This window comes from Oenanthe melanoleuca, chromosome 17 (assembly GCF_029582105.1).
Source record: "Oenanthe melanoleuca isolate GR-GAL-2019-014 chromosome 17, OMel1.0, whole genome shotgun sequence".
Lineage (NCBI taxonomy): Eukaryota > Metazoa > Chordata > Aves > Passeriformes > Muscicapidae > Oenanthe > Oenanthe melanoleuca.
This window is the reverse complement of record NC_079350.1, coordinates 9,626,491-9,650,774: the sequence shown is the minus strand read 5'-3', so window position 1 is coordinate 9,650,774 and position 24,284 is coordinate 9,626,491. Positions and strand designations below refer to the sequence as shown.

At 49.6% G+C, this 24,284-nt stretch overlaps 1 protein-coding gene across 2 annotated transcripts in view; it reads left to right on the top strand.

Moving 5' to 3' along the window:
- Positions 1-153: 153 nt before the first annotated feature.
- The window catches only part of LOC130260170 (discoidin domain-containing receptor 2-like), a 50,445-nt gene continuing 26,314 nt past the window's right edge, over positions 154-24,284 (top strand). The window contains exon 1 of one of the 2 annotated variants that reach the window (XM_056505329.1): positions 154-224. The gene's annotated coding sequence lies outside the window, so the exon portion shown is untranslated. Of the gene's footprint in view, positions 225-15,299; positions 15,432-24,284 lie in introns of those variants that run through there. The other variant, XM_056505330.1, reaches the window with a different exon arrangement.

Genomic DNA, 24,284 nt, shown 5'->3' with positions numbered 1-24,284 from the left:
CCCCGCCGCGCGCTCCCGCCGCCCCGCCGCGCGCTCCCGCCGCGCGCTCCCGCCGCCCCGCCGCGCGCTCCCGCCGCGCGCTCCCGTTGCCGTAGCGACGCTCCCGGCGGCCCCGGCCCGGCGCGGCCGCTTTAAGAGCGCGGCGCCCGCGGCCGCCCCCGCCCGCCCGCCCGCCCGCCGGAAGGGGCCGCGAGCCCGCGCCGCCGCCGCCCGGCCTGCCCCAGGTAAGCGCGGGGCCGCCCGGCCCGGCACGGCCCGGCTCGGCTCGTGGCCCCGCTCGCTGAACCCCGCGGGGTCCCGGTGCGCCGAGGGTATCGCGGTCCCCGGGCTGCGCTGGGCTCAGTCCCCGCCGCGCCCCCCGAGCTGTGGGAGCGCTGCCCGGGCCGCGCGGGGCTCGGAGCAGGGACGTGCCCGGGATCCCCGCAGAGCAGAGCGGGTGCCGGGCTTTGTTCGGCCTCGGCCCCGCCCGGGGGTCCCTGCGGGGTGCGGGTCCCGCTGCCCTGCCCGGGGGTCCCTGCGGGGTGCGGGTCCCCTGCCCTGCCCGGGGGTCCCTGCGGGGTGCGGATCCCCTGCCCTGCCCGGGTTCCTGCCCCTGCCCCGCTCTGGTGCCGCCGCTCCGCCGGGGCTGTGCGCTGCGGGCGCGTTTGTTCGGCTCGGCTCCCGGGATCTGCTTCTTCCTCGCCACTCTGGGAGCTGGGCACTCGTGCTGCCTCATGGCTCGTTTCCCTGGGATCTCTCCCCTTGTGAAAAATAGAGCTTTCCATTTTTCTTTTCCTTAAGGAGACCTCTCTGTGAAAACTTTGCTTTTCAACTTTTATTGTAGCCTTTGTTGGTTTATGCCACCGCTTGTTCGTTGGTGTGTTTCCCCATCCTTTTTTTTAATTTTTGTTAGTTGCACTGTTCCTTTGGCTGCTCTGCCTTCTAAATACTCTTTAGTGGAGAGGTAACATGGGGAAAAGATAAAATACGAGAATCCGAGACTCTTTTATATCAATTTCTCGAATTGAAATGTTGTAAGCCAAAGGGGAAAGAAAAGAAAAAGTGATCAAGTGGTGCTCAGGGCACTTTGCTTTGTTGGAGACAGAGAGGAAAAACTTAAGAGGGAATGACTGAGATTTTGTTTCACTTTATTTCTCTTCTTTTGAGGCTGAAAGATAAACAAGCATTTTGAAATGCTTTGGTTTAAAATGCCGAGCTCTTCATTTTCTCTTCAGCTGACTCCATAAAAAAGAAAAAAATCTTTTAAAAAAATGTAGAAGCAGTTCAGCAGTTGTGGAGCCAGCAGCAGTGGTGTGTGTGGGCAGGGAGGCCTCGCTGCTCTTCCATCAGCCGCTCCTGCCTTGTCTCTGTGGACTATAAAATTAGAAAGGCTCCATGTCCATTCAGTCTGATGTCTGGGTAATGTGGGCTGTGGAAATCAAGAGGAGCTCTCTGTGAATTAACTGCTGTGCTGCTCGTGGCTTGCTCAGCCTGTGGGCTCTGGCCTCCAGTGTATAATTAGGAAAGTAATTGTATTTTAAGAAGCCTTAAATCTATTATCCAGGTGTGTGCTTGTCCCTTGGGCAGGTATCAGGTGGTGTGAGCTTTCCTTTGCTGTGAGCAAATGATCTCTGTCCTTCTGATGGTTGCAGTCTGAAATTTGCAGCATCTTAGAACCACTGAGTTTGAAAGGATCTTTGAAGCTCTTCTAGTCCAGTGCTCCTGCAGTGAGTAGGAATATATTCAACTATCCCAGGTTGCTCCAAGTCCTGTCCAACCTGGCTTTGGACAGTTCCAGGGGTGGGGCAGCCACAGCTTCTCTGGGCACCCTGTGCCAGAGCCTCACCACCCTCATTTCAGAAATACTGCTTCCTCATCTCTAATCTGTGTCTCCTCTCTTTTAGTTTGGAAGCTTTACCCCTTGTCCCACTTAACTTAAAAGCTTTAAAACTTCCAAGAGCGAGGCTCCCTGTGCTTTCCCCCCCTGGAAATAGCCCAGGGCATCTCTTCCTCCCCCAGAGCTGTCTCCTTGGCTTTCCTAGGAGTTTTTGTCTTTCCAGTTCCAGTCAGTGTCCAGTAAGGCTTTTATTTGTCACATCTTTCCTGAGCACACTGAGAAGCCCAGCCATGGAGAGCACAGGTCTGTGGTGAGGGATGGAGAGCCAAGAACAACTCCAAGTGGCTGTAATTGAAAACTGTCAGCTTTGCTGACAGGAGGATGTTCAAAGCATGTGGCTTGGGGTGGCTCCTCGGATAACACCGGGGAGAGAGCTGGATCTTCAGTTCTAGAGAAGCCAGAATGCCCAAATCCTGGGGAGTTGTGTTGGCTGGAGCCCAGAGGTGGGATGGCAGTGGGGCTCTGGATGTCTTTCCTTCTGCACCATCTGCTGTGGTCACTGCTGCTCTGGAGATGCCCTGAAGCGACGTAGAGCAGCTGAAATATCCAAGTCATGGTGTCTTGGAGAAGTTTGTTCCAGGTTTCTTGCCCTTCCTTCCCTTCAAGGTGGCTGTTTCCTGGGGAGGTGCAGGGGGGGGTCTGTGCCCCAGAGGGACCCACAGGAAGTTTTGGGGTGACCCAGGAGGGGAGAAATGTGCCTGCCCAGCTGTCAGGTGCACTGGGATCCCTTGGCTGGGCTGGGGCAGCACGGGGCAGGTGAGGGCATGGGAGAAGCCAGGAGGAGGCTGGAATTTGGGAGAGAGGCAGTTCTAATGCTCACCATAGCAGTAAACAGCACAGAACAGCTGCTGCTGCCCAGTGTGGGTGAACTTTGGGCAGTTCCTCAATGAGCTTGTGGGTAAAATTCACTGTTTCATTCCCTGCCATCCTCTTGGGCTGTTGTATCTGCTGGTGTTTGCCAGACATTGCCTAAACTGCTCTTAAATTGCAGCTGTTTTTGCAGGTTCCCAGTTACTGCACAGTTGTTCTTACTGTGTTTATTTTAGTGGTTATAAACTGATTTTTAAGAAGGACTTGGAACTTGAGCTGGAAAGTCTCCTTTTTCTTCTTTCATGATTTGGTTGTGAAGCTACACCAGAGGAGCCAGCAGCAGAGCCCTTCAGTATTACCCCCCTCCCTTTATACTTTGAATTTTCTGAGCTGTGGTTTTCCAGGAATTTGGAGGCAGTTGTCCTGTACCTTGATTTTAGTAGTGGACATCAGTTTGGGGGTGGGGTGAGAAGGGTGTCTGCTCTTAATCTGCTGAAATTAGAAATTTGGCTGGGGAATAAAAAGCTTGAAGGAGACTCCCCCCTTTAACATTTTGTTTAGCCTGAATGTTTGCAGTGAGAATTTTGTGCTTCTTGAAGACACAGAAATCATAAAGCTTTTTCAAGGCATATATTTCAAATTGCTGTGAGGCTTCACAGTGTCATTTGGAGCTAGAAGGTGCCACCATTGACCAAAAAAAAAGTTGCAGCATGACTGTGATGCTGCATTGTCCAGGGCAAAGTCCCTCATCCTGATTTGCACAGTGGCTACAGCAAATATGGGCTGAGGTGTTTGTAATTTTTATATAAAGTAACTTTTGTTTAAAGTAGCTTTTGTAAGGATACAAATTGAGGGAGAAACCAGTGTGATTAAATTAACTTCTTCATTTGCTCTCAGGATAATAAATGTGTGTTGCCTGATCTTTGTTGTCTTCTGTTTGTTTCAGAACAGTTACTTCTGCAAGTTGAACTGAAAGTAGGTGCTGGAAGTGAAAAATCACTTCACTTGGAATAATCCACAGCTGGGAAGAGCCAAGGGCTCTTCCAGAACTCCTTTGTTAGAGACAGGCTGGCTTCCCCCCCTCCCTCCTGTGTTCACACTGAACATTAAACAGGGATTTCTATGCAAGAATTTCAAGGAAAGTCTTTCAAAGCACTTGAATGAGCAGCGAGGGGCAGCTGGGGAAGGGTTGCCTGGGAGCTGCTGCTGGGAGCAGGGTGTGACAGCATGGAAGGAAGTGCAGAAGGCAGGATGCTGCTCTGATCTTCCCTCCCTCCCTGCTGGGTGCAGGAGCCGTGGTCCTGCTGCTGGGAGCTGGGGGGATACAAATGTGACCCAGGGTGTGAGCACAGGACTCCAGGCTGCTCAGTCTGCTCACCACAGTGCCCTGGAGAGCCAAGCTGAGAGTGCAGCAGGGAACCAAATGCTGCATTCTGTCCCATTCTGCAGTGCTGCTTCCTCAGGGTTTTCACTGAGCAGTAAAAAGTGTTGCTGTCTGGGTGTGTTGTGGCACAGGGAGGATATAGGGCTCCTGCAGCATCTCCAGAAACTCAGGTAAAATTCTGTTACATCACTTTGAGCAATCTCAGGACAAAGCTGGGAGTTTATTGCTTGTTCCTTGCTCCCACTGTGCTGGTTATTCCTGTCTTCTGGTGCATGTCATGGGTCCCTGTGAGAATTGTGAGGAAATGCTGAAATACACATCCAGAAATTCAGAGAGTATTCTGGTTTGCACATTGAGATGATCACTGTTGCATGTTTAATGAATTGCTTTCCTGGATGCTGCTCAGCTTGCAGCCCTGAGTTTGTCCTTGCACTCTTTCAGCGCCTGCTTGAGATGAGTTTTACTTTAAAATGTGAGCATGTTCAGGCTGTGGAGAATGCAAATAGGATGCTGCAGTTAGGTGTTGGCAAACTGTCCTGTCTGGAGTTGTGTGGGAGAAGAAATGGTTTCTTGGTTGTGTGACCCCAATGGGGAGAAGAGCAGCTGGGGTTTAACAAAGTGGTTAAAATTATATAGGCCCCCAAATCCTCCAGAGACTTCTCTCCTTTCCTAGAAGCTTCCTTTAACAAGCTGATTTCTCAGGCTGATTGCTTGCAGATGAGATCATGCAGTGTGTTTTGCAGGGAAGGAATCTGGACTTTGCCTGGTGAGCCAGGAAGGTTTAACACGCGAGTCGCACGCCCGGCTGCTCGTGGCACACGGAGCCCGCGCCGGGCGAGCCCAGCAGCTGAGCACACACAGCACCCAGGGATGCTCCCAGCTGCTGGCCCTGCTGCTTGGACAGCAACAGGAGATGATGGCAAGGAAGTATTTCATCTTTCCTGAGCTCTTCTTCTCTCTTTAGTGTGTGTGGGGTTGGGATAAGCCCAAGTGAGGGAAGGCTCTCATCTGCCTTAATTCCGCAGACGTTTTGCTGCTGGCTTCAGCAAAGGAATTTATGGAGAATTGATGGTGTTTTTTCTGTTAATGCATGAGAACATTCTGAACAGGGAAGACTTGATGGTAATGTTCTGCTGCAGAGGATCCCAGCAGTCTCTGGTCTCACTCTCAGAAGGGATGCTGATTTCCATTTCTCTTGATGGCAACTGGGTTATTCTTCCAAAATAATCAGAGCCATCGTTTGAGAGTGTTGCAAATTAAGCAAAGCTGGTCTGAGGTGATGCTGGGTGGTGTTCCCAACACAGGGAACTTTTGCTGCCAGTAGCTTTAAAGTACAACCTGTTCTCACAGGCAAGGTAGGAAGGCACCTTTCTGATGCCAGAGCCTCTTTGTGCCTAAAATCACTTCTTGCCAATCACGAAGGCATTAGTTGTGCAAAAATGGATTGGGGGTGGGTGGAGTTTTTATTGGCTGTGGAAATAGGAGCCAAAGAGCCACTTGATTCCAATCTTTCTTAAAAAAAAATTAACAGTGGAGTCAGACTGGGAGGGGAAAGTTTCAAATCCCAAACTTTAAATCTATCAGTGTTTTATGCAACTTGAAGACAGGAATGCATAAGGCAAGATGTGTTAAAATCTTTCATTACTCCATAGTCATGTTCTGCCTGTAGTCTCTCTTCAGTCACTCCTGTGAGCTGTCTTTTTGAAACAAATAATTGAAAGTAGAATTTACAGGTCAGCACAGGCTTGGTGGTATTTTTCTTCCTGTCACCTAAGCATGTTTGCTCCATGGGAGTTTTCAGAAGCTTCTTCCAATGTTTAGTTTCACACAGGTGGAAAATCAAGGATGTGGAAGTAGAAAACTCCTCTTTCTAGGTTGTCCAACTTCATTTGGCTTCCTTCAGAGTATATACTAATGCAAGTACTACATAGACTAAATATCTGCTTTTTGTGTGGTATTATTTTATTCTTTAGGTAAAATAGTTATGAGCACAAGTTACTTTTGTTCCATGCCCTTACTGGCTAATAATCCCTTCTTTGGTGGAAAGGGCTGGTAGAACTCTTGTTGCTCTGATGGATGGCAGTGAGGTTGTATATTTTTTGTAGAAGCTCAACCATTTCACCCTCCACTCTGCTCCTGGATGGGATTCTGGGTCTGTCCATCTGGAGCCTGGCTGATGGTCATCCCAGACCTGGCAGGGTGCATGTGAGTGATGATCTGTGCTCTGAAAAGTTCTGCCTAAACCTTGTTTTGTCCATGAAGCTTCAAGTGTGGAGCTGTTAGAACCCCAGCCCACTCAGAGCTAATGCTTGCAGAATGCATGACCAAGGAATTAAACTGGGTGGAGTCACTCCAAAATTTGGATTTGGGACCTGTCTTCTCCTAGTGCAGCAGCTTTGGGTGTTTGCTTGGAAGTGCTCCCAGCATGGATGATGCTCTCCTGACCTGATTTGACTTTTCTTTCTTGCTGTTTGGGTGCTGTGCCCAAATCTATCTGCAGTGCAGAACTCCAGTGCATAATGAACCTGGAACAAGTCAGCTCCTGTCAGGAGATGGCACCGGAGACAATCTGCTCCTGTGTGCCCTGGGGGAGAGAGGAGGGACAGACAAACAGAATAAACAGTTGTGTTTCTTCCCCAGGACTGTCCCGTGTCCTGAGGCTGCCAGCTGCACTTTGGAGGCCAGAGGAATAGGGCGGGGTATTTTCTTCCAACCAGATGAATTTGTGCTGTGAAAATGAGGAGTTAGTTCAGTTTCTCTGGGAATAGCATTTAAGGTGTTAAAACGTCCCACCCATCAGCAACGAAGAGCTGTTCAAGAACAAGCAAATACAGAGATGGAGCCTGCAGAGCACACTGCCTTTGCAGCTCTTCTTTTTCCTTGAAGAATGAGAGTCTGGGCATGTTTTTGTTGCATTTATCATTTGGTTGTGGCATCTGTCATTTGTGTGTTACCCTCCCATGGAGAGTTAAACTAGCCAAGTGTTGGGTTTTGTTGTCCATCTCGATTACTGTTATGTTATTTCACTTGTGCTTGTTTGTTTCTGCCTGTCAAAAGGTAAAAAAAAATAAAAAAATTAAACGCTGTAGCAGAAATAGCTGGAGTATCAGTATTCTCCAGTAGGAAGATACCAGCCTATGATGAGTGCATTTCACTGAGCTCAGCCTGTTTCTGCTGCTCCTGACAAGCTGTCATCTCTTCTTGCTGGGTAATGTGATCTTCCAGGAATGTTTATCTTTCATTTCTGCGTTTGTAGTGGGGCTGAGCTGGGGGTGCTGGGAATGTGCCTCCAGTGGCCTGTTGTTGTTTGGGCTGTGGCACTGCCCCTGTGCTGCTGAAGGGAACAAATCAGACCAGCAGAGCTCCCTCAATCTGCCCTGAATGAGGGTCCAATGCTGGGAATTCATCCTGTGGACTTTGTGTTTTGCATTTCTCTGGATTGTGATGGATATTATTCTAATAACTTCACAAAATGTCCTTCCTCTTTCCACGGGTTTGATGCCTTCTGTCTGCATACTTGGCTAGCAGCTGTCTTGTACTTTTATGTTTTTGGGCAACCTGGACAGGGCTTTACTCTGAGAAAATGAGCTTTGCTGGCCAGTGTCATGTGTGGATACCATGGGTGCACATCTGGAAGGAGCAGCACTGATGGCAGTTCCTCTGGTGAGCAGCAACCCTCTTTCACCTCAGTGCCAGCAGCTGCTTCCCCATCACCCTTCAGACAGCACCTCATGTAGACACTCTGCCTTCCTCCCAGGGACTGAACCCACCAGTGATTACTGTGGTTCAGTCTCTGCTACAGCATTTTTTGGCCTCCTCCCAGCACTGGAAGGACACAGAATAGCAGCAGTCCTGTTGAGACCTCCCTAGAGTAAAGACTTATAGTGGGAAATGAATTTTCTAGTTGCTTCTAATATCCTGAGAGCTATTGGCTGTCTGGCTTTTAACCTGTATTCTTGGATTATTGCTGGCTGTTGTATTTGAATGCATAGCTGAAGTTAAATTGTCAAGAAGGGGTTTCTTGTGGTGGGTGTTAATTTGTGCAGTGTGCTGACCCTGTCTGAGACCTGTGCAATGCATCAGGGCTCAGATCCTGGCACTGCAGTGTTCCTGCCAGGACAGAATTAGCCCCCATTGTGTCAGTGCCAACATCCCTGCTAACCAAACTTTCATATTATCTAGAAGGTTCTCTCCAGAGAAACTTGAGGCAAGCATTTCTTGTTGGCAGTAATCACTCTGCCTCATCTCATTTGCTGCCACAGAATTATGGAAGCACTGGCTGCAAGGATATCTGGAGGTCTCTGCCTGACCTCCTGCTGGAAGTGGGACTGTCTCCAGCATGTGAGGGATCAGCTCAGCCATGGCTTTGTCTTGCCAAGTCTTGAACATGTTGGGGATGGAGCAGGGTATCACACCAGATCAGTTTTTGTTTGCTTTTGCTTGGAAGTTATACCTAGTGAACCACCTTGGAGAGTGGGTTATGCATTTAGGTTGGGATGACCTCATCCTGCAGGTTTGGAAACATTTAAGTGAGCTGTGGGAAATGTCCCAGTAGGGTTAATGTAATATGTAATGGATCTGAATCCTTCTGTGCTGACATGGGAAACATGAGCAGGCCCTCGTGCTGTTTCTGCAGGAAAGGCAGGGATCCTGTTGGTGGATTTCCCGTGTTTGCATGGGGAATTGCAGGTGGAACAGTGCTTGTAGGACGTGTCTGTTGCTGCAATGAGCTCATGGGTGTTTTCCCACTGGAATTGTTTGTCAGGAGGCACAGGATGAACCCCCCTGAGCATCCTTTGCCCCAGGGCTGAGTGTGGGATTGATGCTGCCCAGACTGAGGCCACACATGCACAAGGCACACAGTTGCCTTTTATCCACCCTCCTCAGCCCCTTGCCATGGGAGGGAGAGGGGTTTTTCCCCAATCTGCTGCATTTATTGCAGAAAAATTTCCATGATGAGATGAGTGTGTGCACATCTGAGTTACCCATCATGATCCTGCATGTCAAAGGGAGCAGAGCAGCTCTCTGTATCTCAGCAGTAAACTTCCCTTCTGACATGGCACGAGCTTCTGGACACAGTGGGTGTCCAGGGATGGCACCAAGTCAGGCCAGTCCAGAGGCCTGCTGCTGTGTCTGGGCTGGGCTGGATTTCTTCAGACAGAGCTGTGGATTGCAACACCCCTCGTGCTTGCTCTGGCCAGGAAGCCTTGCTGGGAAGGGAAATGGCTGGGATGGAAAGAGCTGCTGAGGAGGTGGAAGCTTGCCTAGCCAAGGCCTCTTTGCTGGGCTCAACCCTGCATCCCTGGACTCTGCACCCCTTGTGCAACAGGAATTCTGTGGATGCCCCGTGGGCACTGAAAAGGAGAGCTCCTGTGGTCTGGTCCTGATCTTGGCACTGCCATCTGCTCTGGAGCTTCATGTTGTGTTCCTGTCAGAGTGCAAACCAGTCCTTGTCTAGGATGAATCTGGTGCTGTGGAGTGAGCAGCAGTGTCCTTGGGTGGGTTACAGATCCTCACTTGTGGAGGGGCCCTTTGGTATCTTGCACATCTGAACTGCTCCTGCCTTTTGTTTCCATGCCAGAAAGGGCAGCCAGAAGGGCTGGGAGCATGGGCTCTGGTTATTTGAAGATGAGGGTCCTTGCTGAGGAATCACAGAAATGTGGGGATCACTGTTGCCAGCTGCTCTCCATGTGCTTGCTCAGGTCCAAAGTGCAGAGGTCAGGTTTGGGGTTGTATGGCCAGAGGGCCCTGGAGCAGCAGCTGTAAAGGCTTCAGGGGCATCAGCAACAGGCTGACATTGGCTGACAGCTCTTTTGTTACCACCAGTTTTCCCATGCACCACTTATTTCTGCAGAGGTTTGTCTTTGTGTGCTGCAGGAGGAGGAGCTGTAGTGGCATTGCTGCCACAAGCTGAGCTCTGCCCATTCCATGGTTCAGTTGGGTTGGTGTCCCTTGCTGGGAAAATCACATGGCTGGTGCTGAATCTCTCCTTGTGCTGTTCCTCCCTGATGAAGCTTACAGCCTGTGCTTATGGTTGCTTTGGTTTTCCTGCTGTTGTTTTCCATGTGTCTGCAATAAAATCTCTGGTAAAGAATGCTGGTTGGCTTTTCTTTGAGCTGGAGTGGAATCACTACTCAGACATTAGTCTCCTCAGATCTCTGCAGCTTGTAGTTTTGAGATGCGATATACCAACATAGATTCATCTGGGAAACTTCTGGGAGAGAGGAAGAGATGTAAGGAAGTATCACTGTCAGAGACAGCAGGACTTTGTCCCCAGCAGTCCCAGGACCTGTGTAGCTCTGCTTGTCAGAACACCTTACACCATCTCCTTGCTCCAAACTCCTGACAGGGATGATGGGCAGAAGGAGCTGCCTGCAGCTGTGGTGGGGAGGAACATGTGAAGGGTAATGCTCAGGATGTTAGTGCTTCAGGAAGAAAGGCCAGCTTTGAAAGAGGCCATGTGCCAGCTGAATATACCAACTGCTTCTGGGGGTTGGGGTCCAAACCCAGAGCAGAGGTTTTCTGGCTTGTGGGAGCTGAGCCCTTCCTTGATGTGGCAGTGATCCTCATCTGCAGCAGGACACCAGAGGGTTTTTGGCCCAACACACAGACAAGAGAGAGGCTGGAGATGTCCTGCTTGAGCTAGTCCTGGTGTCCAGGGATAGGGAGGGGTGTCTGTTTGCAGATAATGGTTTTCTCTGCCCCTTTCTCGTTGCATCAGCGACGATGGCCAGGGAGAGTGTTTACAAGTGTGTCCTTGCTGAGCTCTGCTCTGTGCCAGCAGCTCAGTCCTCGTGGATGATGTGTTCTCTGAGCCTCTGTCATTGCAGCAGTGAAGCTGAGCTGAGCTCACTGCCCTGCTTCTGACCTGGGGTTACCCCACTTCACCCTCACCTTTGAGGCAGCCCATGATGGGGACCCTGTTGCTTAAGCAGAGGACAAATGGGAGGCTGCTCCTGTTTGGATCTTTCCTGGTAACATGAAAGCTCTGAGAGAGATTTTTGAAGCTGTTGTTCCTCTGTTGTCACCTCCCCAGCCATTCTGACTGCTAGGAGAGGGAGCTGTGGTGGCAAGGGGGTGCTGAGGTCTTTGCTCCCATGTCCCAGCAGGACAGGGCTTTGCTGAGCAGCTGCTGTGTGCCCAGAAACAGGGAGCTTGGCCACCTGCAGAAATTTATCACTTGGGGACATGAGGATGTATCTGTCCTATGGCTGGGCCAGAGGTTGTCCTGGTGATTTGGGAAGAGTCTGAGAGGCAAAGAAGTTCTGCTCTGATACTTGTCCTCTGGAGGACTCTGATCATCTCCCTTTAGAGCAGGAAAAGCTTTCTTGGCACGGGATGGGGGAAGTTAAGTGCTGCCCTTGCAGCCCTTGTTTTGCACCCCTTGGGAAGGGTGTGTCCCACACCAGGTGTCTGTAATGTCACCACATGCTCTGTCTTGTCAGCTCTGAGCCTTCTCTTATCCTTCAGAGCAGCTCTAGTCAGCACCTGGTGTGTGGAGGTGGCTTGTCAGTATTTCTGGGAAGATGTCACATCTCAAACTTGCCTTCCTCATCATGCCAAACTCTGCCCCACTCTTTTCCCAGGTTTATGGCTGGAATTTGGTTTCTTTGCAGTGGAAGGATGATTCCAGCAGAGCAGATGTTTCATGGGGTAGTGGGAGTGAACACACTCACACTGGGTAAAGACAGGACAGGGCTGCAGGGTGTAAACACAGCACTTTTACAGCAGACTTCTGTGTTCCATCAAAAGTTCCTGGAAAGGTGAAGGCAGGAGCTGGCTTTCACCACCTCTGACTGAAAGAATAAAAAGCCTTAACATTGTGCAGGTCCAGCCTCTGTAGTGGGGCTGTTCTGTGTTCCTCAGCTGTGTCTGTGTTTAGCCCAAGGCCACTTAGGTGGTGTCCTGGTCCTGTGTGACAGATGTTGGTGCTCACAGGATCATCAGAAGGCAGGTGGAGGTGCTGCCACAGCTGGGCTGGGTGGGAGGCAAGGGTGTAAGGCCCATGGAGCAGAGTCCCTGAGGAGGGACAGGAGGATTTGTGGACCTGTTGTGCTGCTGCTGCAGGAGAGACCTGGCAGAAGAAGCTCTTGGGTGCTGTTTCATGATGTTCCTTGTTCTAGCTTGGATGTGTGTACCCATATCACTGTTGGGAACTGGTCACAGGTGTGGTGCAGGTCTCCTGACATCTCCACAGTGGGATTTTGTCCTTTTCCTCTGCAGGAGCTTTGTGCTGGCTACAGAGCAGGGATCTCCTCAGGTGTTCAAGGCCATCAGTCTGTCTTGAGCTGTTTGTGTAGTTACCTTCACCCCAGTGTTAACATAATCACAGGTGTTCACTCATTTATTTCTCCCAGTGACACCTTGACTGGTGGTGGCTTGAGGTCAGCAAAAGGCAACTTTCCCATCCTAATGTGATCAGCTCACCAGTTCATCAGCCAGAAATTCTTAATTCCTGCTTTGCTGCTCAGCACAGCGGGTTATTTTTAAGCACTGGGAGAAAAAAAAAAAATTGGAAACCCTCTCAAGTAATTTTGTGTTTTGTGAGTTCACCTCTTATCTCTTGAAATGCATTTGGAATACTTCTGGGATTCACATTATCATAGAGAGGCCTTAAACCCAACGAATATGGCCTGCACTGGGATAAACAATAGGCACAACTTTTGTGTCTAAATTTGTATGTGGAATTTAGTATGTGCTAATGGGTCTTCATCTCTTAATAGGATGGATCTTTTCCAAGGCCAAGCAGAATCTCTTGGAGAAACAACCACGATGCCAGCTCAGGCCAGAGTTCCTCCTTAGGAACCTGCTTGTGCTGAGGAAAGCTGTCCTGTGCACAACCAAAACAGGGCCTGTTGATGTTATTCCTGGTCCTTTGAGAAGATGACTTAGTGGTCACATGTGCTGCTATGAGGTCATTAGGAAGTCTCTCAAATACCCAATTTGAGAAGCAATGATGCTATTGCAGAAGTATGCTCCCTCTGCGATGTGAGATGCAAAACTCTCCCAAGTACTTGAGTTTGCAATAGCTATGAGTGGGATCTGTTATTGTGCATATTTGGGCTCATTCCAGTAAAAAAAAAAAAAAAAAAAGGCTGTTTTCTGCTTTGCTTTATCCCTCGATTGATTAGTGGATGTGTACTGTGGGATCAGGTTACATCTCAGAGGGCATCCAGCAGAGAGCCTTTTTCTGTGCTGAGCTGCTCAAGTGAGGCTGACTGCAAGGTCAGCAGTTTTCTAGCAGTGTTTTGTGCCTCCACAGCCATGTCCTTCCCCAGGGAAAGGAGCTCCTCAGATCTGTTTGTGAGTTGAGCCATTGCTCTTCCCAGCACCACAGGGAAATCAGGAGTTTTTTCCAGACCCTTGATGCTGTTTGTGTGACATGCATCTGCTTTGATGCTTTTATTGATGCCACTCCTGGACTCCGTGGATATCCAGCATTTCCACAATCTGCCCTATTTCTTGTTTGGTCCCAGTTTACCCCAGGAGCCTGTATCCAAGCTGGTTCCCTTGTACCATTATGTTCTCAGGGCAGGCATCCTTGTTTTGGGAGGAGAGTGCCTTGGTAGGGCATTATCAGGATGAGTAACACCCTTTTGGAGCAGGCAGAAGGGGATCTGATATCTTCCCACATCAACCCTACTGCTGGTCTATGAGCCTTAGGGACTATCCCATCCCTCTGTGCTGATTAACTGATGCATGGAAAAATTACCATGGGGGAAAAAAAGAAAATAGTTTTCTGTTCTCAGACTAGAGGTGGATTGTGTGGCTGGGATGGGGTAGAGGGACAGGGAGGAAAATGGGAGCAAGGTGACATCTGACTGCATCTTGCAGCTCACAGCTGTATTTTCCAGTTGGGATTTAGGATGGCTACAGTGTGCTTTGTGTCTGCTTCCTTTTTTCCTTTGGGATACCCAAAATTCTTGCTGCTTCTGTGGAGGCTTTGCTGGGATTCCTCCTGGAATCTGTGTAGCTGTGGGGCTGTGCAGGGCAGGCTGAATGGCTGCTGTTCCCTCTCTTCCTCTCCTGCTGTGGGGTCCCTGTGAGTCCTGTACAACACTGGCCTCACATCCCACCCTGGCTCTGCTGGCCTGGGAGGAGCCCTGCCCCTGGCAGGTGTGTGAGACATGCAGCCCTTCCCTGGCTGAGCAGCTCCCTTGCAGCAGGCAAGCTGGCACCTGCATTTCCCAGCAGGCAGGGGCAGCACATTCCTTCTGCTCTCCCTGTGCTGCTGTGGCTCCTGCTGGGGCTGTATCCCAGTGCCCTTCTCACCCATCCCACTGTGCCCTCCAGAGCCCACATGGGCAGGGATGGCAGTGGGTGCTGGGGGTGGAAGGGCTTTGCAGAGCAATTTTGGAGCCCCTGTGGTGGGTTTGGGTGGTCTGTGTCACAGCCTGCTGTCCCTGTGCCCAGCTCAGTGTCCTGCTGCAGTCCTGCTTGTCCTGTCCCCATGGAGCCACCTGCTCGTGGCATTCCCACTGGCATTATCTCCCCTGAAATGCCACAGCCTGGTTTGAGTTCTTTATTTTCCCTCAGTTTCTGTATTTTTAGAGGAAAGGTCCTGAATGTGACATGCTCTCAGACACTGCTTTGGTGACCTCCAGTGCTGTGGGGCCGTGATCTGAGGACAGAATGGGGTGAGCTGTGGTGCTGAGCATGCAGAGAGCCCTGGTGTCACAGCTGGGCTCTCCTTCTTGCAGGAGACAGCAGCCCAAATGTCTGACAAGTGCCCAGGGTTATAATAATCCTGCTGGCTGGACTTGCTAATAAGTGGCTAGCTGTGTTGTTTTTTGCCTTTCCTGGTGGATGGCAGAGGCTGGGGAAGGGTAAGGTGAGGATGCTGCTCTGGGCCCTGCTGGCAGCTGTGCTAAAGCAGAAGGTGCAGGCTGGCTCTGCGGTGCCTGGCTGCCCCTGGGACTACACGGGCCCTGCTTCCTGAGCAGGAGAGCTGCTTTATGTTGTGGTTTTACTAAATGAATTCAAAGCTTGGCCTTCCTCCAGGCAAAGTCTGGGCCAGGTGCCAGCGGAGCAGCCCCCAGGGAGAGCACTGGAGCAAGGAGGGGCCAACAGCAGGGAAGAGCAGAGGAATCCAAGAAGGCAGATTTGCCTAGAAAACAGCTCTGTTTCCATCTGCTGGGTCAGGAGTTGCTATAGGAACTGCGATGATAGAGGCAGGGCCATCTCCTGGGCCTGGCTGTGTGTGCGCAGGCAGGAGGGAGGAGTCACTCAAGTTTGAACATATCATGTGTGTGCTGGTGGAAAGTTGCAAGGAATGTCGAAACTACAGCCTGGCTCAACCTGTGGAGTTCCACAGAGACACAGCAGCTGTTCCCTGTGCTCAGCAGGCCCTGGCAGAGGCAGGTAGGCTCCTTCCAGCTTAGCCTGGCCCTCAGCGTGGTGTCAGCTCTCTCCCTTCTCCCCTCGTGTTTCTGGCCTTGGATAAAACCTCTGGGGCTCCCCTGGTGTTTCTGTCCTTGGATAAAACCTTTGGGGGCTCCCCTGGTGTTTCTGTCCTTGGATAAAACCTTTGGGGGTTCCCCTCATGTTTCTTTCCTTGGATAAAACCTGGGGTGAAGGTATGGAGAGGGGGCTCTTTGCAGCCCATCTCCCCTGCTGCAGCCTGGAGGGCTCCCAGCGGTGGGGATCCCCTCAGGGATGTGTGCAGGGTGTCTGTGACACAATGGGGCTGTGCCCGGGGTTTCTGGGGCTCTGAGATGTGCCAGGGCTGGGGCTGGCACAGATGTGCCAGGGCTGGGGCTGGCAGAGTTCCTGTGGGCAAACTGAGGGATGTGCTCCTGCCCCACACGGTCTGTGGGGACCATTCCTGTCTCACTCACCTCCTCTCCCCAGGAGAGGCAGAGCCTGTCCCTTCCTGAAGCACCTACTGCAGTTTTGCTCACTGCTAACCTTCCTCAGGCTCCCACTTACCCAAACACAGGGTTATGAATATGCAGGAAGCTGCTCCTGAGAATCCTCATTGTTAGGGTTAACCATGGGGCTCTCCGGTAGCAGCCCCTCCAGATAAAATCTTATTTATTTCCTCAGTAAACCCAGTTTTTCAGGTGCTGAGAACTTTCCAAAATAGCTGTGTTTCCACCAAGAGTGTTCCAGGGTCACTCACTGCTCCACAGGTATTTCTTTAATAGGTTTGGCTGAAATTTCATCTGCTCTTTTTGTGTCACAGAGCATAATCTCTTAAAAAAAAAAAAAAAGTGGTTAGTGTTGTTTCACTTTTTGAGAAGCTGCACAATAAGCTGCTGAAAACTGAAATGTGATCTCTGTCCACAGAGGCAGAGCTTGCCAAACTGGCTGGGATCACAGCCCACCTACTCAGGCACCCATCTTATCAGAGAGCCCCAGAGCCTGAGCACAGCCAGCTGTGGAATAACCTGCCTTGCAGGAGAGAACTTTTCCTCTAGCCAGGCATAGCAAGCCAGTAACTAATGTGACCAGCAAGTTATCTCCAGTGTGCTCTCTTTCACTCTGTTAATGGAATCACAGATGTTCTTATTGTGGAGATCTACTTCCAATATTTTATTGAATTACTCCCACATTGCTCTGTGGCAATATGTCCCAGAGGCTCAATGCACATGGTATGCTGTGGAATTTCATTTCCTCCGTTTTAATTTGTTGTTTTTTAATTTCAGTTCATTTTTAATATGGGAAAGAGGTAAATGGGATCCTTTTTTTTATTTTAGGCATCATTGTTTTACATGTTTCTTTTTTCCCTTCTCATCTCTCCTGTTTCTCTTGCCTTTGCCTCCAACAATACCATGATTTTCCTGCTGCTACCTGCCTTATGTGTAATTGCTAAATCTTATTACATCTCTGTGGGTTTCTGTTTTTTGTTGTCTCAAGAAAATTAAATCAGAATTGGTCATTTTGCCTTGCCCAAGCTGTGAAATGCTGCTCGAGTTTTTTTTTTCTGTGTTCTTGGCTTTTCCTTTGTTTATAAGCAGAACATTTGCTTTGATTGCTTGAAATATATTGTGGTAAGCAAAGATCTTCTCTGAGCTGTCTCTAGTCATGGTAGGTATTTCACTGGAATGTTTAATTAATGGCAACTTCATCTCTGTTCATGGGAAGTTAAATTTTATCTTGCAGGGCTGTGCTAGTAAATGGTAAAGCCAGTGGAACATGGTTGGACCTGCCTGGAAATCCTTGCTGGAGTCTCCAGGCTTGGTGCTGTGTTTCAGGTGCTGTGTGAGTGTTGCCACTCACTGCTCCCATCTCTGCCAGGCACTTCATAAATTAAACTTTAAAACCACTTTGGGTCATAAACAAAGTTTGCTCAAGCCAAATGCAACAGCTGTGTGTACCCAGACCTGGCTGCCTTGGCTGGAGGTTGTGCTCAGCCTCTGGAGAGATGGTGCCCACTGAGGTCACAGCCTCTATTGTCCCCCCTGGCTCCTGGGCTGCTCTGGGAGGGCTGGAGCACTTCCCACTCACTGCAGTGTGCTGTATGGAGTTATTGCAGTCTGTGGAATGCAGTGAAGGATGGTGAGTTATGCTTCTTCCTGATATTGGAAAAGCTTCTTCAACTCTGCTATCTTCCTTTGGCTGTAGGGCATGGCTTTTCATTTTTATGAACATTTTTTGGTACTGCTGGAGCAGAGCCCATAGTGCTCCTCAAGCAAAGGGCAGGGGCTCTTTGCCAGCTACAGGTGCTCTGAGTTTTATTTTTACAAATATGAAGAGAAATTACAAAACTCATAATATGTAGCTTTTGATAATATGAGCATTTGTGGTGGTTTGAGGGAGACTAGATGGGCAGCTCAATTAGATGTTCCAAAATCCTGTTTCTGGGCTGATTTTCACTGAGCTGGCTCTTGGAGTTTGGCTTCCATGCTTACAAAAATCCCCAATTCTCGGGTACCACATGCAGCTCTGTGTAAGGGTTTGCTTCTCTTCTGGTTTTGCAAAGAGCCTGCCCCAGTAATCATGTTTTAGCCTTTAAATAGGCTCAACTATGAGCAATTTTCAAAACAAAGGTTGTAGATAAGGACCTGTTACTGTAAAGTTGGTATTTTTGAAGGTAGGCAGTTGATAAGGAAAGCTAAAGATAACTGAAAAAACACAGCAAATATCTCATGGGGCAGTGAGAAATATTTTAATGTCTGTAAAACAAAATGAGTTTCATCAGCAGTGCTTATATTGTTGGGAAAGGTTAAACCCCACTGATTGCTGATAACAATGCAGAGAAGTAAAACATTTCTTTCCTGGTTTTGTGGAGAAGCTGGATGATATTCTCTTGGAATGCCTCCTGTTGCACTGGTAACCAGGGAGGGTGTTAAACCCAAGATAACATTTCAAAGTCTTTTGAAACTTGAGCAACAATGGGACCTGTTTGTTTAAAACAAATTGGCAAAACAGCTTTCTGAATCCTGGCTGCCAATTTGTAATAAATCTGGGAAGACCAAAGGAATTCCAGGAGTTTGGGAAAACATAAATGTTGAACAGTGTTTTAAAATGGAGAAGGGAGCAGGTAACCAGTGGGCAGTGCAGACCAACCTCTGTCACATTAAAAAAGGAACATGCTCAGCGATCCCTGTGCTCTGATGGAAAGCAAATCTTGTCCCAGAGGTCCTCAGATGGTGGGTTTAATGAGATTCCTGCACTGACAGCATATACCTGGATCAGAGGGATGCAGCCCTGCTGTCAGCCAAAGGCTGCTGCTCCAGGAGGCAGAAGAGGCTTTGCTTTGGGAGCAGAGTGTGTTGGATGCCCTGGGCAGGGACTGATCCCTGGCAGGTCCTTCATGCTTTCCTGCATCCCTCAGCACTGTGGTGGGCTCTGAGCTGAGCAGCTGTGGTGGGCTCATCCCAGCCCCTGCCCTGTGCCAGGCTGGCAGAGTCTCGGTCTCGCTGTCCCTGCTCAGCGCTGGGTTGAACGAGCTGATTTAGAAAGTGCCACCTGATACCCCCCCAAAATAGCTCCCAGTGGGAATGTGATCCCTGCACTCTGTAAGCAGAGGGTGTGCTCCTGCCATCCTCTGACATCAGTGTGGGACAAACTCAGTTACTCCCCAGTTCCCCTGTGAACAGGCCAGAGGGAGTCATGGCAAAATCTGACTGGAGCTGTCTCACTGCCTGGAGGAGCCTCTGTCTCACCAGGGGAGAAGCTTGGAAGAAAATATTGAGTAAATTAATCCTGAATCTTCCCTGAGGAGGTGATGGAGTCAGGGTGGTTTGGCTGGGACAAGAGGAGGCTCTGGAATACCCAAGAGCAGGTTATCAAGGAGGTGCATAGCAGGAGGATTGAGTGACTGTCAGATGAGATAACAGGAGTTTCTGCCTTGGGATAAAGAAGGATAAAGTTTTCCTTCTTCAGACAGCTGAGCAGTGGGAGAGGTTGTCCAGAGAGGTGGGGGGAGCCTCCATCCTTGGGGGCTTTTAAGGCACAGCTGGACGAAGCCTGGCTCAGGCTGCTCTGAAATTGGTGCTAACCCTGCCTGGAGTAGGAGGTGGGATTAGATGCTCTCCTGGGGATCTCCTCCAGCCCAAATAATTCTGCAACTCAGCAACCTGATCTCCTTCTGAGTGCAAGTTTGAGCACAGTTAAGTAAAAGGTTATGGTGGAGCCCCCTGAGAGCAGGGAGGGAGGAAGGTGGTTTAGATTGAGTGCTCTTAATACCCCATCTGTCATCTCTGTGGTTAACATGTCGTGGGGATGGTTGCTATGTGAGACTCTGCAGTGGAAGATTGTAGCTCTTGAGAGAACTATTGCTGACTTTTAGTTGATGTATTTTAAGGATTATTAAAAAAAAAAAAAAAGCTGGAGAGAGATGCCAGTGTTTAGGAACAGTGTAAATGTCAGTGTGCTGAGTGCTCTTTGGGCCTGTCAGGGTCAGAAGGAAGCTCTGAAAGGGACAGTGAGGGACACTGGGCAGGGAGAAGGGAGGTGCTTGGAACTGCTGGTTTGTGTACAATCTTGTTTTCCTGCCACTTCTGTCCTACAGAAACAGTGGCACTGGAGTTGAGAACTGGAGCCTCTGCAGTAGAGGGATGTGTATTTTGGGGGTGCCCCTGCTGATGGTGAGGGGTTTTTGGGGAATGACCATGCCCTAAGCAGGGCCCAGGCAGGTCTGGCTGGGTTGTGGGAAGTGTTTCCAGGTTCCTTGATGAGCACAGAGTTCCCATGCCCTGGGTTGGTGGGGAAGCTTTGGTTTTGGTTTAGCTGAGCTCAACCTCACCATTGTGGTGCAGTGAATTTGCATGTCCTTATCTTTGGCTTTGTCTTTCTAATGGTTTTTAATTTTGGCCTTGTTACTTGGATGGATTAAATTACATTTAATGCATGTTAATTTATCCCTGAGTCTGGTTTTGTGACAGAAGTGCTCTGGGCAGTTTCACAAACTGAGGACACCCCACTCCTGTAGGACTGGCTTGACAGGCAGTGGGAAAAAGCTGGAGGATTTATTGTCTTGAGCATCTCTCTGGGCTGTAGGTGAGGCACTGCCCCATGTTTGAGTCCAAGGGCTGAAGCTCCTCCCAGTGTTAAATGCTATGCTGTGGATGATGCAATGCTGTTTTTCTCCTAAAATCTATCAGGAGTGAGATTTCATTTTCTTCATAACCCCATTAAGATGTTTGGCTACAACATGGAAAACAAGGCTCAAATCATCCTCAGCCCAGGGCAGGCCTATCCCCCACCTCTCAAGAGTGTGAGACCATGAAGTACATCCAGACTTTGATGTTCCCATTCTTCTTCCACTGCCTCAGACTCAGCCCTGTGGTGTCCCTGTCCCCCAAGTGCCACTCCTGAATGTTGTCCTTTCATATCTCTTGTCTCCTAATGCCACCTCAGAGATGATGCTGGAGCCTGTTCCTGTCTCAATTTCCCTGTTCCTGTGACTTACTTGAAGTATCTTGATTAACCCAAGATTAAGCTTTCATCTAAAATCTGTTTGCTTTTATCTGTCCAGCCTTGTTGCTGCCCTGGACATCACTATTTCTGCCCAATTGTGTTCCTAACATTGCAATGTTTTTTTCCTATTTCTGACCATCTCTGTTGGTGCCTAAATCCCAAATCTCCCGTTTCAGCCTTGCACTTTCATGCCAGGATCTTGCTGGCCCTGCCCAGCTCCCCTGTTACTCTGACACAATGATTTTTGGTGTGTCTGCTGGCACTTGGTTTGTCCAGGTGCCATTCACGTGTCATGTAGAGACCTCTCCATTGCTGCTTGGCTGACTGAATCCAGGGAGAGACACACCCCACTCTGAGTTCACCTGAGGGGAAATTTGTTGCCTTATTTTCACAGGGCTCCTGCACAAGCAGCATGGCTTGGTCCATCCTTCACCCTCCAGCAGCTCTGCTGGAGTGGGTGGCCATGTTCTCTGGCCAGCAGCCCTGCTCTGTTTTTTCAGTCTTGTGCCAGTATTTGAATTGTAAACTAAGCAGAACATTTTAAGAAGTTCTTTCTGCTAAGCGTTTTCATCACTGAATTCTGTTTGGTCCAAACTGGAGCTGCCTGTGCTCCAGGGGAAGACTGCTGGGGTCTCTCAGATTAACTCTGATGCAAAGAGAAATGCTCTGCCATTGTTTTGGAGACAGAAAAATGAAAATCACACTTCCCAATCTTATTTCTTCCAGCATCAGATATTGCCCCAACTATTATCTTTGCTCCTTCCCTATTGAATTTCTTTAGGAATGTTAGGAGATGGCATCCAGTCCTCCTGATTGCTCCTGGACCTCTTGAGGATGCTTTGATTCAGGATAGCTCCTGCTGTTGTACACAGAGCCCTGTGTGTGATGCACTCTGTGTCTTGCCCACAACTCTGGAGTTTCTTGGCATGGCTCTGGGCATCTGGAACGGGATTCCTGCAGCAAACCCTCAGTCCCACTCCGGGGTAATGATCTGCAAAGGAACCAGTTAAAACAAATGCCTGTTTCAGCTGGGATCTAGAGAGGCTTGCAAACATGCCAGAGCTCTGTAATGGATCTCTGGAGGGAGAACAGTGCCTGGAGCAGCTCCAAGTCCCACCTTCCTCATGCACATCCCTGAAGAACAGCTCCCTCCTTTGCTCGCTGAGCCTTTCTGTGCTGGGGACAGCTGGGTCACAGCCAGCTCTGCAGGCACGGGCTGCCTCTTCAGGCATGGTATCTGCTGCTTTACTGGGGAAAAGTGCCCTCCTTTGCATTTCTTCATGAGTTTTTCAACAAGTAGATTTTTTTTTTTTCCCCACTCTACCAATGATTGTAACAGGATTTTATTCTCCTGCAGCCAGCTGTTAGCAATTAGCAACTTGATCCAGTCGGGCCTGGGAACAGAGTTTAACACTTTCTTGCCTCTCAGAGGATGTTGCTAATCCTGTTTTTGCTGGTTCCAGGCCTGTGCTGTAATTTTGGCACTTGGTGTGTATGTGTGGGCAGGGTGGGAAGATAGGCATGAGTACAGCAAATGCAGCTGAAAGAAAAGTATTGAGCCATCTACACAGAAAAAGTCCTTAGTAAGACGATTCCCAAGCAGTTTGTACAGAGGGTTGTATTTACTAGTAAATCCATTGTGTCCTAGCTCTGGGAATTGTGCAATTTGGGAATTCAATCTCCTGGATGAGACTAAGACTCAGCGCCAGTCAACATCAGTAGTTCTTCAAGCAGTGATTTCTGCAGATAGTGCTCCTGAGTGGGCCTGAACCTCCTTCAGAATCTTTCACCCTCTGAAGGTGTGAAAACCACTCTTGCTGACTTTGCTTAGAGCAGCAGCTGCTGTGGAGCACTAAAAGCTGGGAAATGGCATTGTTTGCTCCCTCTGTGCATCACCTCTGCCAGGACCCACTGACAGGCACTTCGGTGGCCCAGGACTGGGAACCAGATGTGGTGGGAGAAACAAACCCAGCAGGACCTGAACCAGCTGCTGACTCCCTGTGCAGGGCTGGACTGCTGGAAATAGCTCACCACTGCCACACACAAAGGTGAGAATTCATGTTACCAAGCTGGGAGTCACAGCACTGGTCCAGAGCAGCCTTTTCCTCTGTCAGCAATGGAGACACTTCCAGAGAGGATTCATCCTGCTTGTCTTGGATATTCTTTAGGTAAGGGCCCAATTCAAAGCCAGCTTTGAGCTGCTGACAAGTGAACTCTAGATCACCTCTGGAGCTTTCCTTTCCTCTCCTGGAGTCACTGGCCTCTATGGCCACACCTTCCAATTCTGGCTTGCAGTTCTCCCAAGCCAGGGTATTTTTGTGGTGCTGCAGAGGTCCATGTGCCCATCAGGTTCTGAGGAGCCCTTGGTTCTCTCTCACCTGTCTGTGCTCCCCAGTTTGTACCTTTTCTCCATGCTGGTTGCTGGCTCAGTGGCAGGAGCTGAAAGGTGCTTGGACATTTGTGTGACTTCCCTTATCCCCTTATTCCTTCTTTCCTCCTGATACTTTACATTCTTATCTCCACATTCAGGTGGTTAAATGATATGACTGGCTGTGTGGCAGTACAAAAGGTGTCATCTCAAAACAGGGCCAGATATTTGCATAAAACAAATGGGCACCTAAGTTATGGTGCTTGTTCAGATGGTGCTGTTTGTGGTGCAGTTATTCAGTTGCTGTGACATTGTGGCTGTTGCCATTTTGAGAGGATGGGGGCACAGCACAAGTTGTCAAAGGAAAGTCCTTGTGTTGAGTCTCAAGGTGAGCCCCTCCCCAGCTCCTGCCATCCCAGCTGGGCTGTGAGTGCTGATGGCAGAGGATGGATGATGCCCTGCTCTTCATCCTTTGCTTTTGGCCCCATTTGGACCAAATGGGAAATGGAGGCATTTGAACACTTGTGTCTGGGGCTGCTCTCATTTCTTTCTTATTTTAGCAGTGGGGCTTGGGCCCTCAACCTAACCACAATCCCCATTTCAGTCTTTTCCAGCCATCCTCCCCCTTATTCCTGGACAAGTTACAGAGAAATGTGTGTTTTGGTGGAGCCAGCCTGAGTTTTGAAGCTCACCCACTTTGCCAGGCTCTGGAGGGAAGATGAGGGGGTGCAGTCCATGTGGGATGTCACTGACCATTTGAGGGCTCCTTGTTGGGAGCTTTTAAACATACAGCTCAAGAGTCACCTGGCACATGTCTCCAAGCTGCTGTTCTCCTTCCAGGGCCTCCTCACCAAGCTGCAGCTCTGGTCAGTGGCTGATCCAGCTTGGGCACCCACAGGATCTATCCTGAACCTCACCCATATGGGTCAGGGTCATGGTCAGGGACCAGACAGGTCCCATCACCTCCTCCAGGAAGGTGT